Source organism: Mytilus californianus, unplaced genomic scaffold, assembly GCF_021869535.1.
Source record: "Mytilus californianus isolate M0D057914Y unplaced genomic scaffold, xbMytCali1.0.p SCAF_13, whole genome shotgun sequence".
Lineage (NCBI taxonomy): Eukaryota > Metazoa > Mollusca > Bivalvia > Mytilida > Mytilidae > Mytilus > Mytilus californianus.
The window spans coordinates 21365477-21383590 of record NW_026262615.1 but is presented as its reverse complement, the minus strand read 5'-3'; the positions used below and the strand labels follow the sequence as shown (position 1 = coordinate 21383590).

General features: G+C 30.6%; 1 long non-coding RNA gene across 1 annotated transcript; it reads right to left on the bottom strand.

Annotated features, from left to right (window-relative positions):
• Positions 1-8351: 8351 nt before the first annotated feature.
• Positions 8352-11676, bottom strand: LOC127723366 (uncharacterized). Its single transcript, XR_007992016.1, has 3 exons — positions 11575-11676; positions 10653-10744; positions 8352-8449 (listed from the first exon to the last, which is right to left on the bottom strand). It is a non-coding gene; the product is annotated as an uncharacterized LOC127723366 (long non-coding RNA).
• Positions 11677-18114: the final 6438 nt, after the last annotated feature.

The following is an 18114-nucleotide window of genomic DNA, read 5'->3' as shown; positions in this document are numbered from 1 at the left end:
GTCAGGCTAAATATTTAAAATGCAAGCATCTTTTCAAAGAGCCATGCTAAGATAAGGATAAAAGTTGTGAAAAGGGAGATATGTTTAATGATATTCATATGTCAAATTTAAGCAAAATTAGTTTTACGATGCTCAAATCTCAGTAATGGAATAAGAAGACAAATCAACAAAAAACTGAGGGACTCATATCAAATCCAAAGGAGCAATGAAAGATCAAAGAAAGCAAAACATTTTCATTGGTGAGATGTAATATAATTTCTAAGGTGAAATAAAATATTAATATGTTACCCCCTTTGCATTTTTTGATTGCTGTGCGATGACCTAATGTTAATTTAATTTAGGTTATTATAACTCTGTTGGATATTTGCCCTATTGACAACCATACCACATCTCCTTACTGAAAATAAAAGGAAAATGACAGGAATGCATTGATAAAATCTAGAAAAATATTCAGATGGCCATTTCATGTTTAAAGTTTACATCAGATCAGCCGAGAAATATAATTTTAAGATTATCATCAACATAAACCTGTTGTTATTGTTATATTGTCAATAGCTATGCCACTTTCAGAATCATTTCCTGTCAATGCTTCAAATGTAATCTGAAAGACATGAAACAACATAAAAAAGTAAAGTTAGTGTTACAAAAAAATAGAACATATACTAGTAATAGATTCATAAATTATTTGAAGTGTTTGTATTTCGCTCCGTCTTGAAGGTCTCACTTTAAACTTGGAGACGAAGAACAGCAATAAAAGTGCTGTACCTTTGCTTTTTGTGTTTTTTTATTTGCATTTACTGATTTAGTGTCATAGATGGATTATATAAATTTGATTTAATATACCTTCGTTCAACAAAAGAAAGTCATAATGTATGATACAGATATCGGTAAAATGTGATTTAAATTTTCTAATACGTTATTTATATGAGCAACTCCATGCGAAAAGGTACAAAACGTGTTTATGATAAATTTACAGGACACATTGTTACAATTCGTAAAAATATTTTGAAAAACGATTTTTTCCGTAAAAATTGGTTTTATTGTGAATATTCCTTGAATGATCAGTTCTTTTCCGAGTTTGTCAGTTGAAAAAGAACAAGACGTCAAAATATCTGAATTTTTGTACTTAGGCAGGCGTCAAATCATTTGTTACCCTGAACAATACTATACTAAGCCTAGATAAAACCCTTTTCATGCTGTGTACGACACTACAGAGAGAAAAGGTCAACAATGTTAACCATTTCTTCAAAAGCTTACAGAACGGAACTAAACAGTTAAACATAATGTAAAATGCATAAATTGTGTCATCTAGTGTCTTGAAATTGAAATTTAAGTTAAGATAAGTTATTAAATATCATATAAACCAGTCGTCCTTGGACGGTAATCGAACCGTTGCTCCTATGAAATTGCATTGCTTTCTTATCCCAACTGCTACCCGAGTAAACATAATCAAGCGGAAATTTAAGACAGATAAACTATACATGGAAACATGACATAAAAATGTGACATAATTGTGCAGTTCTGCTTCCAATATTTATAGAATAACTAATCGAAGAATTCAAATAGAGAAAAATATTCAACGAGTGACCGAACAACACATTAATTCACGAATGCGCGTAGCGCATGAGTTAATTATCAGTGTTGTTCGGTCACGAGTTGAATATTTTTCGATATTTGAATTCTTTGATTAATTATTCGTTTTATTACATTGGCAAATGGCTTTTAATGAAATTAAAGTAGAAAATGTAAGGAACTATATCTTTTTCTACGCATTCACAATTTGTTTTGATCCGACGTTATCGACGTCTTGACAACGCCTATTGTTGTATGACGTCAGAGGAGTGAAATAACCACGTTTATTCCACATGTGAAATTATCGGTTTTTATTACAATGGGAAATCAATGTAATTCATTGCAACCAATGTAATAAAACTACATACTTTTTAGAATTTCGCAAACTTTTCATTATTGTACCTTTTTGAATGGACTGGATTATATATTAGTTAACCTTATTGGATAGCATAAGAGCAGACAGTGTTGCAGTTCAGGTGTCAAAAGCTTTAGTTTGAATAATATTGAACCATAACAATTTTGTTTTAACATTTTATTCTGTATTCAACACACAATTATATGCATGTTAATCACAAATTTGTTAGAATGTCGTGATACTCCCTTTAAAGTTAACGTATGAAATAACTGATAGGAGAAATCAGTAGTCCCTACATATAATATGCCTACGTATTAGGTATAAGTAAGTAAGGATAATATCAAAGCAAAAATCGGCATTCAAATCCAATTACAAAATAAGAAAGATGTATAAATATGTTTAAACGTCATAAATATAAGAAGATGTGGTATGAGTGCCAATGAGACAACTCCCCATCCAAGTCAAAATTTATAAAAGTAAACCATTATAGGTCACAGTACGGTCATAAGTCCACTTTATCTTTTAAAAATGTCCTACTTTTACTGCTGTAAAATAGCAAATGTATCTGACAAAGAAAGAAAAAAAAAAGCAGTGAATTTTTTATTTTTTTTTATTATTAGCTTAGCTCAATTTCAAATTCAATTGAAATACGTAGATAGAAAATTATTTAGTAATAAGATATCTAAAATAATATTAAATAATTTAATTTTGGATGTAACGTGTCTTCTGATTGGCTGACGTTGTTTTGTTTATCAGCTCATAGACATTATTTTGTCATGTGACCGTGACGTCATCAACGTTTTTTCATGGTTTACTCCAGTTTAAAATGAAATTTAGAATTAAATTATAAGGAATGACTGTAATATTTTTTCTGTCTATTCGAAATAACATTAAAAATGTGGTGCACACTTTGAATAATCCGCTACGCGAGTTATTCAGTGTGCGCCACGTTTTTTATGTTATTTCTTCATAGACAGAAAAAAATATTATAGTCATTCCTCAAATAAAATCTAAACTATGTTTGCTTTAACAAATAAGATTAAAGATTAAGGACCAAGTTTTCAACAAAATCTTTAACTTCTTAATTGATTTGATATTTCAACTGCTTTGATTCGAGCGCCACCGATGAGCCCTACCTTGTTTAAACAAAACGTGTCTGATAAATGAATTAAAAGTGTGGGATATTTAATTATTTCTTAATTCTGATGATTGTGTTCTTGTAGACGTAGAACAGTATCTGCTTTGTCTGTTTATCAATTTCCGATAACATGGCGATACGATAATCAAAATAAGTATCAAGTAACCTTTTTATTTGTTTAACAATTAATGTCCTCCCTTTTTTCCAACAAGAATAGTTTAATGAAAAGTCGGTTTTGCTTTATTACCCTATGATATACATTAATTATAAATTTGAAATTACTATCTCATACCCTTGAAATAGTTGACAAAATAAAAATTTGTTGGAAATGCCAAGTGTTGCATTGATTTACGGACTTGATCCAAGTTTGTTTTGTATCCTGATAAATAGATAAATTTCCCATTGTTGATCCATATATGTGATAGTTAAATGAAAAACATTTATAATAATCTGAAACGTATAAAGATTACATTTGAATGCATCAGGATCAATGTAATAAACATTGTCTCAAATAGGTAATGCTATTGCAGGGAATGTGTTTTTGGCTTTATATCGAAAAAGGCAGTCATTTAAAGTACTTCCATATTGCTCCACGAAAATAGTGGTTTGTATAGCTTACTTCATTATCATAAAATCATATGATCAGAAAACATTTAAAACAGTGACTATAATATTTATTCATTTTTAATGGAGCTATGATGATGAGCAAGTTTCACAGAGGTGAGATATTGCTATCAATAAACAAACACATAGTGAAATATTCTTTGTTTTTTTTTTGACTACACAAACTTCTATCGAAATAGTTCAAGATTTTTCAGATGTTAAAAATGAACGCGACAGAGCAGCTAGGTCAATTTTACAATTGCAAAAATTAATAAGGATGGTTGTTATCGTAAAACGTTTGTCTTTAATAAAATTTTAAACAAATAGGCAAAACTCCCATTATTTGAACTGTCTAAATCAAAGACTCACTGAAGTATGACCACCAGTTGTAATTAGATGTTCGTAAAACGATACCTGATAAAAACTACGTAGTTCTATATAAAAAGGTTTTCATAATATCGTAATATGCTTGAAACCAAAGTGAATAAATGCTAATGCAACTTCATACACCACATGCCTTAACTACAGAAAATATGTTGAACACAACTTAAGTGCCAATTTTTAATGTCATATAAGTATAACAACACTTGTAGCATAGACATTATAAATGAAGCTTGATCATAAGCGTAAGGTTACAGTGCATCAAACATGAATTAGCAATCAATTGTGGTATGTATAACTTTTCACATGCTTACTGGGATCAATATTTATATTTCTTTAATTAAGACTACTATAAAATCGATTTTGTATTCTAAATGATCATTTATTTTAAAGTAATATTATTATCACTGTTCTTAAAATATGACAAGTGTTAATAATGGAGCAGGAACTACTGACGCGCTTAGAGCACATGTGTTTTAAATAGGGTGACATATTGCTGACTCACAAATTTTCTGTAAAAATAGTTTAGATTATTGTTTTTATTTCATCATTTTTTTACCATTGTACTGTAAGCCAGTATTTAACTTATGGTTTTTAATTGCCACTTTTCCAGATCCTCACTCCGTTTTGTAAAGAGTCTTAACAGAGAGTAATAAAATATTCGTCAACACTCAAAGAAGTTCCGTAAAATAAAAAAGGCTGAAGCTACCGAAGAAATATTGAAAATAACAAGTCAATGACAAAGTTACAACCCCATGACAAAAAAAAAACACCCAAAAAACAAACAAAAGTTTACAAAACAGAACATAGAAAACTAAAGAATGATCATCAAGAAACCCATCGCAAACTGGGAGTGATCTCAGGTGTCCCAGAAGTGTAAGCAGAACTTGCTCCACATATGGCACCTGTCGTGTGGCACCTTTCGTGTGGTTTATGTAAGTTCAAAAACGGTAATTAGTCTAAATGTTATGTATCGTTCGTGGAAAAGAAGACGAGACAGTGGTTACAGCATTTGGAACATATTCATCTGTGAAACATATATTCAATAATGGTCAACCAATTCGTGATAGAGTCCGTCTTATATGTGTTTATATGTCTTTTGATTGAGTTAAGCCATTTCAATTGATATTTTGTAGTGTGTCTTTCTATGTTTTGATGTTACACTATTGTTTCGGGTAAGGGTGAAGGTTTGTACCTATTAAAACGTTAAAACCCGCTGCATTTGTTTGTACCTGTCCTAAGTCAGGAAAGTGATGTTTAGTAGTTGTCGTTTGTTGATGTGGTTCATAAGCGTTTCTTGTTTCTCGTTTTTTATATAGATAATACCGTTTTTTCCCCTTTTAAATGGTTTACACTAGTCATTTTGGGGCCCTTTATAGCTTACTGTTTGATGTGAGCCAAGGCTCCGTGTTGAAGACCGTACTTTAACCTATAATGGTTTTTCTTTTACAAATTGTGACTTGGATGGAGAGTTGTCTCATTGGCACTCATACCACATCTTCTTATATCTATTATAATCTGGGAGATATATACTCCACATTCAGGCGCTGTTGGAATTTTGCTACATAGAAATGAAATGTTCACAATTGGGAAGCTGAAATCGCTTCTTTATTCAAAAGTTTTGTTCGCAGCCGACCCTCATTGTCAATTTATATATGTAAGTCAAGATATGAAATATATGTATTTCAACATCATCACTTGGAAACTTTGGTTTAAAGGCTTGCTTGTAAGCACAGCTCTCTATCAAGGAAATAATGAAAGAAAATGCAAGCTCTGGAATATCTTATCAGCTGGGAGATATATACTTCACATTCAGGTGGTTTTGGAATTTTCGACTTAGAAACGGAAAGTTCGCAATTAGGAAGTTGAAATCGTCTCCTATATTTAAAAGTTTTGTTCGAAGCCGACACTCATTGTCAATTTATATATGTAAGTTAAGATATGAGGTAAATTTAACTGTATCTGTTTTATCCTATATTTCAAGTTCGATAGGATATATGCGTTTATCATAGTCACCATTTTTGTAATGATTGGACATCATCCATATAGCGGAAAGTGAATTTAAGAAATAACGCTAGCTTCTCTTCGTTCTTCAGCTCCTGTATGAAGTCTTCCTCATATGAATAAGGAACAAACCGACAAGAAGACTAGAAGAGTAGCACTGTTTGTTCCATTTGGAATGCAATTAGTTTTTGGTAAAACACGTCCTTCAGACGTAACAAATATTCAGTCAATTAAAGGATTACATATTTGATAATATGTAATTTGTTTGAGATTATTTTTTTGTTTGAATTAGCGGATTAGTTTTCAACAAAGTGAGATTGTCACTCTTTGTCATTCTTTCAATTTGTTTTTTAGTTTGAAATGGCGAATTCTTGACATGTAAAGGGATAGAAAGGTGATTTTTTTAATTGTATTTCAAGAAGAAATAGACGTATATTGTTCGCACTAGATCCGGAATTTTTAAGTATCCTCTTCTGATTCACATCGCCCCTAGAGTAAATAGAAACAACGATATACCCGCTTATTACACAATCGATGTTGATAGTAAAGAAGGACACTTATGTCATTTAGGTATCAAATAAAATGATGATAGAGTCAGTTTTTTTTTAATTGATTGATATTAAAAAGGAACATAGAACAAACCTTTGATTAATTCGGATATCTTTTTGGTGAGTGTCACTGGGGGTATATATTGAGTTTCAAAATTATTTATCAATACCTATATTCTTTACAAGGAATTGCTGTAATGTGATTTACACACAAGAACAGTGTTGTGTGGGGCTTTATCTGATTCAACAACATATTTGTCATGGAGGTAGGACAGGTCTTTAAAGATCGATGTCGTAAAAGATATAAGGCTTAAAATTATAATAGCATTTGTATTCATAGACCCATCCAGTTTGTGAATTCTTATTTTTATCAACGACCTCACTTTCTTAAACCATTCGGAAAGAGTTTCTATGTCTCCTTATTTACGTTTAGCTCGTTGCCTCTTCTGAAACCTTAAGTATTTTAAAGTTATGTTTCCAATTGATTGATTCACATTTCGCAGAGAATGAAAAATGTTATTCAGCTCTACATACCGATCTAAAATGCACAATGGAAAATGTCAGCTGACATAGCTGACATATATATATAAAATGATGATTTGAACTTTGTTATCACTTAAAAAAGAAAGGTTAGAGATAAAAAGAGGCCATTTCAAATAAATCAGTTAAGATGACTTGACAACGCCGTGGCAAAAAAAAAAAAAAAAAAAAAAAAACGATGAATAAACTGACAAGCTCAGAAAACATTACAGAAAAAAACCTAAAGACTGAACCGTTGTCGCAAATAGAACTAAAAACTGAAAAATTATGATTCAAATTAGGTTGTTGAACAGCAAGGTATACAAGCTGATATACTTTCTAATTCATAAAGAATGGTTCTTTCGTCAGATGATCCAACAATTTGAAATAATTACTGCCTCTCACTGAAACGGTCAGTTTCAATTAAATTTTATGATGAAACTACCTCATATTGGATTGAGCGTTCGTGGCAAGGATAAATTTATGTAAGCGCTTCGAAGCACCATGATACTAATAAAGTGTTATTTTCATTGATAATAAGACATGTTCTTTTTTATATTTGTGATTTCATGACCGACAGAATTAAAAAAAACAGCTGTATATTTCATGGCTAGCTGCCGGAAGTAGTGAGCACATTTTGTCCCGGCTTTTCACATTATGTGATATTATTTTTTAGTTTGTTCAAGTTAGCGGCTATCTGATTGAGAACACTGTACTGAATGTTTGCTTTAAGTTAAATAATATGCTGAACAAATACATAAAAGAGAAGGTTTGTGCGCACGTAAAACTGGATTAAATTCACCACATTTTGTGCAGGTATTAAGTCAAGCAATATAGACCGTGTTTTAATTGCTCTTGTTTTTCTTTGTTTGAGTTTCTGTTATTTTTTACAGAGGTTGTGGCTAGTGTAGTCTGTTATACTGGAAAGACAAGCTGCAAAATGCATAACCGAATATCGAAGGTAGTTGATCAGTTTTCAAAAGTTGAAACAAATCTTGCTTTTGATCAAAATGGAATGCCACTGTGTTCAACATATAAGTAAAAGAAGCTCTCTGAAGCACTATATAAGTTTCACTAAGATAGTCCTAAAGAGTCCGAATAATCCCTTTAAAAATATGTGGATAGATTGACAATTGTATATCATAACACGATTATAGTGTATCTGAACCGATCAGTATTTGAAAATAACAAAGGTACTTAACCAGTTTTCAAAGGTTTAGAAACTAATCTTGCTTTTGATAAAGTCGGAATACCTCTGCTTTGAACATAGGAGTAAAACGAGCCCTCTGCAGCCCTTGATGGCCCGGTAAAAGGCATTGGCGTATTATCCTGTAACAGAAAATTGAATTCAGTAATCAGCACCCCTTCTAAAAATTCATCGAAAATACCAAGGTCATAATTTGTTACTCCAAACACGCCTTTCTACATAAGAAAATGCCTGTACCAAGTCAGTAACATGACAGTTGTTATTCATTCGTTTGATGTGTTTGAGCTTTTGATTTTGCCATTTGATTATCGACCTTTCGTTTTGAATTTTTCCTCGGAGGTCTGTATTTTTGTTATTTTACTTTTTTCGTCTACATAAACTCATCAGTGACGATCGATACAGTTGGAATTTGAAGAACATTGATAACCAAAATAACGATGAATTGTGCAACAAATGACTCGTACATTTTATTTGGAAAATTGGAAACAATATCAAGTAGATTGATTATAGTTTAAGGCTTGCATTTACGACAAAACATACATGCATGAGAAGAATCACAACGGCCATATGAAAAATTGGATGATTTTGGCAATGTTTATTTATGTTATTAATGTTTATAAGTTTTAGTATTGTTTATCAGTAAGGTTAGACAGTATAGATAGTGTTTATTGGTAAGGTACGATAATAAAGGTAATGATTGTTAATATAATTAACATTTATTGGTAACATTAGACTTAATCACTAATTTATTTAGTATTGATAATGCTTATTTATACATTGTTATATTAATGAAGGTTTTTGTATTTGTTATGTTTCTTAGTAACAATAGATTATAAAAAAAATAATGTTTATAGTAACGTGAGATAGTATAAGTGATGGTATATCTATTAATAATGTTAATCAATATTATCAATGTTTATAAGTATAGTATTAGATACACAACAAAGGTTACAAAAAAAAGACAGGCTAGTAACAACCGTTGCCGTATAGTTTTTCTGCACGAGTAGTCAGGTCAAGTCCGAAGCGATAGCCGGAGCCCTTGACCTGACTACTCGTTCAGAAAAACTATACATCTGGTTGTTACCATCCTGTTTATTATGTTACTTTTGTTTTGTATCTAACTTATAAGACGTTTTTTTTATTAGAAAGTAATACATTTTGCATTTAAGACGATTGCAAAATTAAAAAGATTGAACACAAGAAAAAAAATTGCATACCGGTTTATGTACAACGATATTTGGAGATATATAGTCTTTAATAAATTAGTGATTTTGCGTTAACACTAGCGCTTCTCGTTTCTATCAGCTGTGTGAGAGTAAAAATAATAGTAGAAATAAGTTAGTGTCCTCTTTCCAATAACAAAATAAATTGCCAAAATGTTCGGCTCCTACGCTCCTTCATTTATATATACCCCTTCCACTACGACAAAAGCATACATACAAACAAACAAACAAAGCCAAACAAAGTAATATGTTTTGCCTCTTCCATCGCCAATTTTGAAAGTGGGGGGGAGGAAGTTGCTCCCTTCCCCGGCTCATACCCCCGAAAAAAGTCCCCAATAAGAACAAACAAAAATATGATTAACAGATCTAAGGCATTTAAGAATTCAACGACGTATGCAAATGGAATAAGAAAGAGTAATCAGACAAACGTTAAATATGTATAAATATTGTCAAAAAAATATAATAAAGAACAATATACAATGTATATAAATATTAAAAAAAGCTGTTTCTCTGTTTTATAGGGAATAACATTCAATGAAAAATAAATTTTGTTGTCTCTTTTTAAATTTTTAGATCGACTTTTAATATTTTTTGGGGGTTTAATTTCATTACAATAAGTTGATATTCAAGTAGACCCAAGTATTGATCACTAAACACAATTTTTTTTTCAATTTTCATCCCTAAATCCAAAATTAAAGGACGTTTAATAACGGGGAGACTGATTTTGTATTATCACAATTTGACTTAAGAACATTTACGTTACTATAAAATCTTCAATTCAATGTAATTATATCTACAAACAAAGGTTAATAATTGGCTCGTCGTCAGGGTAACATATCACATATCTATCTTAGTAAGACGGTTTCTTGTTTACAATAGACTTTTATCCCGTCGCAATTTTCGGAAGTATAACAACACGGGAAAAATTCAGCAGTTTGTGGATATCAAAAGTACACCAAAGTTGAAACGTGTTGAATGAAGCTTTCTGTTGTGTTTTTAATTTGATACATTATATCAAAAGTAAGGATAAGATTTGATGATTTCTTATATACAATGACATGTGAATGATTCTATAAGTAAATGTTTTTTTAACAAAAATTACCCGCCAACGAATCCAGTCTGTATCATCACTCCAAACATCTTGTTCTAGAAAACAGGTTTGATTAAGATAATTTTCAGCATCGCATTTGTAATCTGTAAAACATTTAATACTGCCGATAAATCGGAATTCAAAGTGAAAGCAGGAAATGTTTGAATATAATAGAATATCACTACATATTTAATAATTTTTCTCAGTCACGTACAGATCAACAAAATTCAATTAAAATCGTTTGGTTCCACATTTTGCATGCAGTAACTGTTTTCCAGTTATCAGGGGGTAAAATCGTGTTGCACAAAGTATTCGTTTTTTGATGAACACTAAAGGAATAGGAAAAGGCTAGGATATTACAATTTTCATGCATAATAAACCGATAATATTCACACGTCCAGAATAATTTAATACTTTAATATAACAATGTTTGTAATGCATGATTTTTCCATGAAACAAATACAAATCAAATGAAAATATAATTTCATGTTTAGTATACTTGTTTCATCAAAGCTGGCTAAGACACACTGTTTGAAGGAGTTGTTTTACCGAAAATGATACACTGGACAATCATACGTTAAACATTTGATTACTGCACTTAAATATTGCAGCAAACAATTAACTGTAAAGTGTCTATAGTGTGGTCATTATGAGTAATACATGAAGACCAGTTGAAATTAAAACTTTGCATGGTTGATAATGTTGTTTGACATCTTAAATCTCCCATTTTAAATCTCAATATCAGTAGATTAACAAAACTACATTAAAGCACTTTCACTCACTGATACAGTACAAGAAAACCACTTAATCAAATAACGAGTATAAATAAGTTGCTAAAGCCCGTAGTTAACACTCTGTTTTCAATTGGAAAACTATATGACCTTTAAAAGAAAGATGCTTATCAGCCATGTTATTATAAATGTCAAAGTAATACCTATATAGTCATCTCCGGTAAATCCTTTGATACATGTACATATGTACCCTGATCCATTGACTATACACTGCGAATTGTTCTTACAGGGGGAGCAACATGGTGTCACTGAAATCAATTATAAATAAAACTAAAGACTGGATATTATCGTATAATTAGGTATTCACACTTAGCACGGCTCAACTATTACGTGATACAATAAAACAAATCATTTATAAGGACGGCACTACCTTTATAGTTATTTTTGTTTTAGGCAAAAGAGTTATTTTCAGTTACTTTTGTCTAACGGGATACATTTGATAGGTTTTGTTTGAACTATGAACTGAGAATGTACCGGCAATGGTCATCAAAGCAATTAATCAGCTGTTTCAATCACCATTAAGTGTTTAAGCCTTTCAATAAAGTAATCACTGAACAAAATTATACATTATTTAAAAAGATTGTATTGTGTGCCGTGCAGGTTTTCATAAAGGAGAATGTACGATTTGGGGCACATTTAGTATTTTATTCAAATAGTTCTCAAAATATCTTTAATCTTCAGAATCAAAGATATACATGTATCCTCATGCTTTAATATAAGACAGCAGTTTTGGTATAAATATACTTTAATCCATGGGTAATGCAGCTAGAAAATGATAAATCAACTCAGTACAATAACCATTGACAGGTATGTTCTGAGGAATAACATGGAGCACACCGTCGCCCAAATAGACATTGTTTACATTAACTGTATTTGAGGTTTATCAGTTAAATGACATGAATAATGTTTATTACTTTTTAAATGTGCTTATTGTTAATTTTGCCAAAATATTAAAATGAGCTTATTTGTGCAAAAAAAAAAATGAAATAAAAACCTGTCGACTATGATGTCACTTCAATGATTTAATGATGTCACATTCAAAATATGTCAAGGCCTGACTGATATCTACATCATCTGAAAACCTTTCTCCTGATGCTTAAACGTGAGAATAGTTTTGGTATCCTACAATGTTTTGTCTATGGTGAATTAAAATGCATACATTAACTCTACAATGCAGGCAGTTTCTTAATCATTTATATTCTAACATGTAGTATGAGATGCACGAGCATAAATTTATGAAAAAACTTTATTCTCTTGCGTTTCCTTATTCTGTTTATATTTTTTGAAAAAAACACACAATAGAATAGTTCTTACCTGCACATTGTACTCCTGAAAAACCATCTGAACAATTGCACTTGTAATACGGATAATTCGAATTATATTCACAGTATCCATTATTTACGCAAGGATTACTTGTACATATGGTAACTACACAATATATACAAGGTATTACACATGCTATATATATTTACTGCTTGTGAGAAAATGACAATGTATCACACCAGATCGCTATTGATTAATATCTAAAAGACGGTTAAGTTGATACTGTTGTTATTTCAATTTTATAACATACATAAAATGTAAACCATGATGTTTTAATTTATTAAAAAAGATGACTGGGGTGCAAAGCACGATAATTGGACGCTTGGAATGCTTATGGACCAATTAATACCGAAAATCAAAAAGTAGTATACATATTCGTTCTAATGCGAAACTGCAAACAACTACAAAATAGCCACATTTCAGATATTGACATTAATATTTTGATATGAATTAAGACCTTACTAAACAGTAGACTTTGGTGCAAGATAACATGTAAAAAGGTGTTATGGGGATGATAAAACCTTCTAAGATGAGCGACAACTTATTTTGAAATATAAACGACAATATCTGATAAACTCTGTGTAACACATATCCAAGATAGTGGTACACCAGACGCGCGTTTCGTCAACACACAAATCATCAGTGATGCCCGAAACAAAACAGTTGCAAAACAAAATCAACCCAAAGTTCAAGAACATTAAAAACCTGAAACTCCCTGAAAGTTGAACCAAATAAGGCTAGGCACTTTATACTTTCGAGTAGAAAAAACTTTATTGTACAGTATACAGTTAATTTATAGAAAACTGAACACATCAATCATATGTCATGTCATCACAAAAGTGTTTTGAACTCGTTCCTTTATTTCACACAAATAAATACACTGTTCCCCACATAAATACGAAATATCCTCGTTCCTAGAATAATGTTTTTTTGACTTATTTTTTACTTTTCGATGATTATAGATACAATACTAATATGATTTAAATATTACCTTCACAATTTTCTCCTGACGAAGCAGTCTGACAATTACAATTGTAATACGGATATTTCAAAGCATATCCACACACTCCATAATTAAGACAGGGGTTAGTCATGTTACACACGGTAACTACAATAGTATGAAAAATATAATATTGGTTTGATTGTTTTTTTATAGCATCGTGCACACAAATGAAATTATACAATTTATTTGAAATGATAATTTTACGTTTATATATCTAATTTATAAAACCTCATCAAAGATACCAAGCTTTTAATATATCAGCAAATTTTTTATTTCTACATTCTTCTTGTGTTCGCAGGATGCAAATAAAATTCAGTGATAAGATTTATGAATACATTTAGGATGTATAAAATCACTATCACTGCTTAATATTTCATACAACTGTACCTAAAAAGTCCAATAAAAAAATAAAATAGAGAATTCATTTTAAAGGTAGTACAACTAAAGTTAAATAACATTACTTTTGGATGGATATTAAATCTGTTATATTGAATACAGTGTCGAACGAGTATAAAAGCAAAATTCAAGTTATCGAGACAGTATTCGTCTGACACTTCAAGTGATATATGAATATGCATAATATGAAGTAAAAAATCACGATTACTATAAGTATATGGTTTTTTCCTAGAATTAAATCAAGTAAAGAAAGAGAATTAAACATGCTGTATATTGCAGAAAAGGTTTGGCAACACAACTTTTGACTGAATAAAAAATAAATGGAAATATCTATTTATCCTTCAAGTTTTTGTTTTCTTAATCTTTAATTAAGTATGTATTCAAAATTACTACAGTTATATTGGTCAAATATCGGACAGCTGCACTGTAAGCAAACTTTGAAGGAAGGGATTAAAATTGAAAGTCATAGTTTTAACAATTGTTTTGACATGGTCTATAAAAAAGCATAAAATGCACAAAATCAACGAAGAGACCAATCTGATGGCAGAACTGACCAGAAACTAACATTGCCCTCGCAAAAATAAAAATTAATGGGAGAGCCACTTTCTTTACCACACACTTTTTTTCATATTTTTTTAGATTTCTTCTCTGATCTATTTAACATCCTTTAAAATGGAATGCTGATAATTTCTGATCATTTTGAGCATTATCTTCAAAGATATGTGCTCTGAAAGTCAGACCTGCAGTTATATCACTGATTGTCATAATTTCTGTCAGAACATGTGATTAGAATGTTATTGCGACACATAAACATAGACAAAAGGACAAAGATAACAACACTTTGAGTATACTATACAAACTCTGGTATCACAATACAATTAACGGTACCAATTTTACTGTATTAGATGCGCATTTTGACAACTTATGTCTCTTCATTGATACTCGAGGCCAAAATATTTAAAAGACCTAACCTTAATACAAATGCAGAAGAGCCGGCAAAACTAAAAAAGGACCAAAAGTAAAGCCAAACCGGAGAAGGAATCAGAGCTATGGATGAGGGAATTTAAAATGATTTTGAATACTAGATACTAAGCTTGTAATACTCTCAGGGACTAACAGTCCATAAGCAGAACAAAATGTGAAAAGAAAAATCCACGGAAATAAGTAAACTGAATTTTATATGTGGCATTAAGTTCTTTTATAGTAGACGTGTGCTAAGACTACCTTCGCATCTTTCTCCTGATAAACCATTTGAACATTTACACAGGTAATATGGAGCATTTAAAGAATATACACACTTTCCATTATTTCTGCATGGATTATCTATACATGGAGTAACTACAAAATATAAAGTTTGTGGAGCAAACGCAATATATCTATTATTTGTATAGTGAATCTAAAGTCAGCAAGCACTTTTCAAATATTGATTGCAAGTAGCGATAATAACTACAGGTAAACGTTATGTTACTTTCACTTTCAATGTTTCCATGCAATAAACTATATAACATAATTACTGATATTTGTGAATATTACAAGTCGTCAATTGTACATTACATTATGAAGTTCAACCAATTACTAATAGCTAGGCATATATTAGGGAAATTGTTCCGCATTGATCAAGTTTTTTTTTAATTTTGCATATGGAATATTTTTGCTCAACTATGCTTCATTATGATGGATGAAGCAGAAGAAATATATCAAAAGTTACGAAATAAGTGTTTCATTTGCTATACTATATTTTAGCGCTTCAAATAAATACAAGAACGGATTTAAACAAAAGCAACATGTATCAAATAATTAAAATACTTTTACATCAACAGTAAATAAAGCACCTGATATAAATTAAGGTAGAGGTTAAATTGGATTACTGCTTCTTTACTGTCACTCCCCTCATCTACTGACCTAATCATATATTTTTACTTGAGGTGAATTGAAAACTCAAATAAGCGTACCTTCGCACTCTCTTCCTGAAAAACCGTCTAACATTTGCATTTGTAGTATGGATAATTCACAGAATATTCACATTCTCCGTTATTTTGACATGGATTACTTGTACATGGAGTAACTATAAAAAAACAATGTCGTACAGAGGCGATGTATATATTGTTGGTATAGGAAAGTTAATGCCCTGTAGATAGAAACCACAACTTTTAAAAGTTGTCGGTATTGTGTCATTATTATTGCTAGAAAATTGCAAAGTAAGAACAACGGCAATATACAATGTATTTTATTGGTTTTTCCCATATTTTGTTCAACTATGCAGATTTTTACCTTTATCATGAATATGTAAGAAAATAATCTTATTTTTTAAACTGCTGTCATTTATCTTATGGACAAAGCTTATGAGCATAAATATTTGTTTGAACTAAAGCAACTAGTGATATTTGATAAACCAGTTAGTGGAAAAAACACTTAAATTGATAACAAAAGAACTGTTATTTTTATCAATAAAACCCGTTTTTCTAGTTCGCACTAATAAATACAATGATAACAACAACAAAGTGTTAAACAAATAAAAAAGAAACTAAAAAAATTATGTTTTTGTTTCAGATAGTTATTCTTTGTTAACTGTAGGATGTTATAAAGAATGAAACTATGAAAAGATGCATGGACAAACAAAACGATTATATGAAAAATGATTATTGAAAATGTTCTTTTATTGGGTTTTCCCATATTTTGTAAACATATGAAAATGTTCATCATATTTATGAATATGTAAGAAAACCGGCTAGTTCAATACTAGACTCCGTCTTGGATTTGCTGTCATTGATCATGTGAACAAAGCATATAAGCATGAACACATATAAAAGGAAGCAACTGGTATGTAAACTTCAATAATTTTTAAATTGAATTTAAGTACGTATCTAATGTCAGTATTACCTTTACACTCTGCTCCTAAAGAACCAATCTGACAATTACATTGGTAATATGGATAATTCAAAAAAATATTCACACTCTCCATCGTTAAGACAGGGATTACTTATGTTACATTGGGTAACTACAAAAGAATAAACAAAATTTTGGTTGAAAGTCTTGATAAATTCACAATACAAACGAAATCAAGTAAGGAATTCAATGAGAAATGATAATACTAAGAATTGTATTTCACCTTTATAATTATACATATTGTTTCTTGATTGTGCATTTATGCGTGCTGTTTGATTTCACAACCTGTAAAACAAACCATACTGATTGGATGTACGAGCTTGAAATATTGTAAAGACTCCTGGTCACAGCTCTGGGAAGTTTAGTCAAAACTATGAAACATGATATTGTATTTAAATTGAGTTTAAAATAGCTACAGAACATGTAAAACTAAATTAAAATCTACTTGTGTTTTATCCGTCGGAGATTTCAAACGACATAATAATTGGCATAAAATGCGAAAGCAAAGTTAGGGATTTGCTTCAAATGTACATTTTGAAGAAGGCTTACACAGAAAAGCGCTTCTGACGCATAAAATTTACAAAGTGTCATTTGTAAGTTTGTATTACACAGGCTCGATACCAATGCTGGCTGACTATTAATCCCAGAGGATTTCATTAGTTTAGTAGTCATTGCATCGGTACTGACATGACTTTAAACAAACATTTCTGAAACTGTTCAATGTGTAATTGTGAAATTGAAACAACTTTTTTATGATAAAGGTTAGAAAAAACTGTATAAACAAAACAAACATTGAAAACTTAAAAAGAATAAGAACAGCACTTAAATGTAACGCAAAAGGAACAAAAATCCATTGAAACAAATCAAAGTATTTAGTTAGAGAATGTAATTTTTAGCAGCTGTAATTTACTACCAGAACTTAATATATTATTAGATATATACAATAATCGCGATCGAAATCAAGATCTAACATATCTGTTGTCAAACTACCCGCATGTCCATCCACGTGTTTTTTCGAAGTCCGATATCTCTATTGGTTGTTACTGTCATATCCGTTTGTTTTTGGTTATTTGAT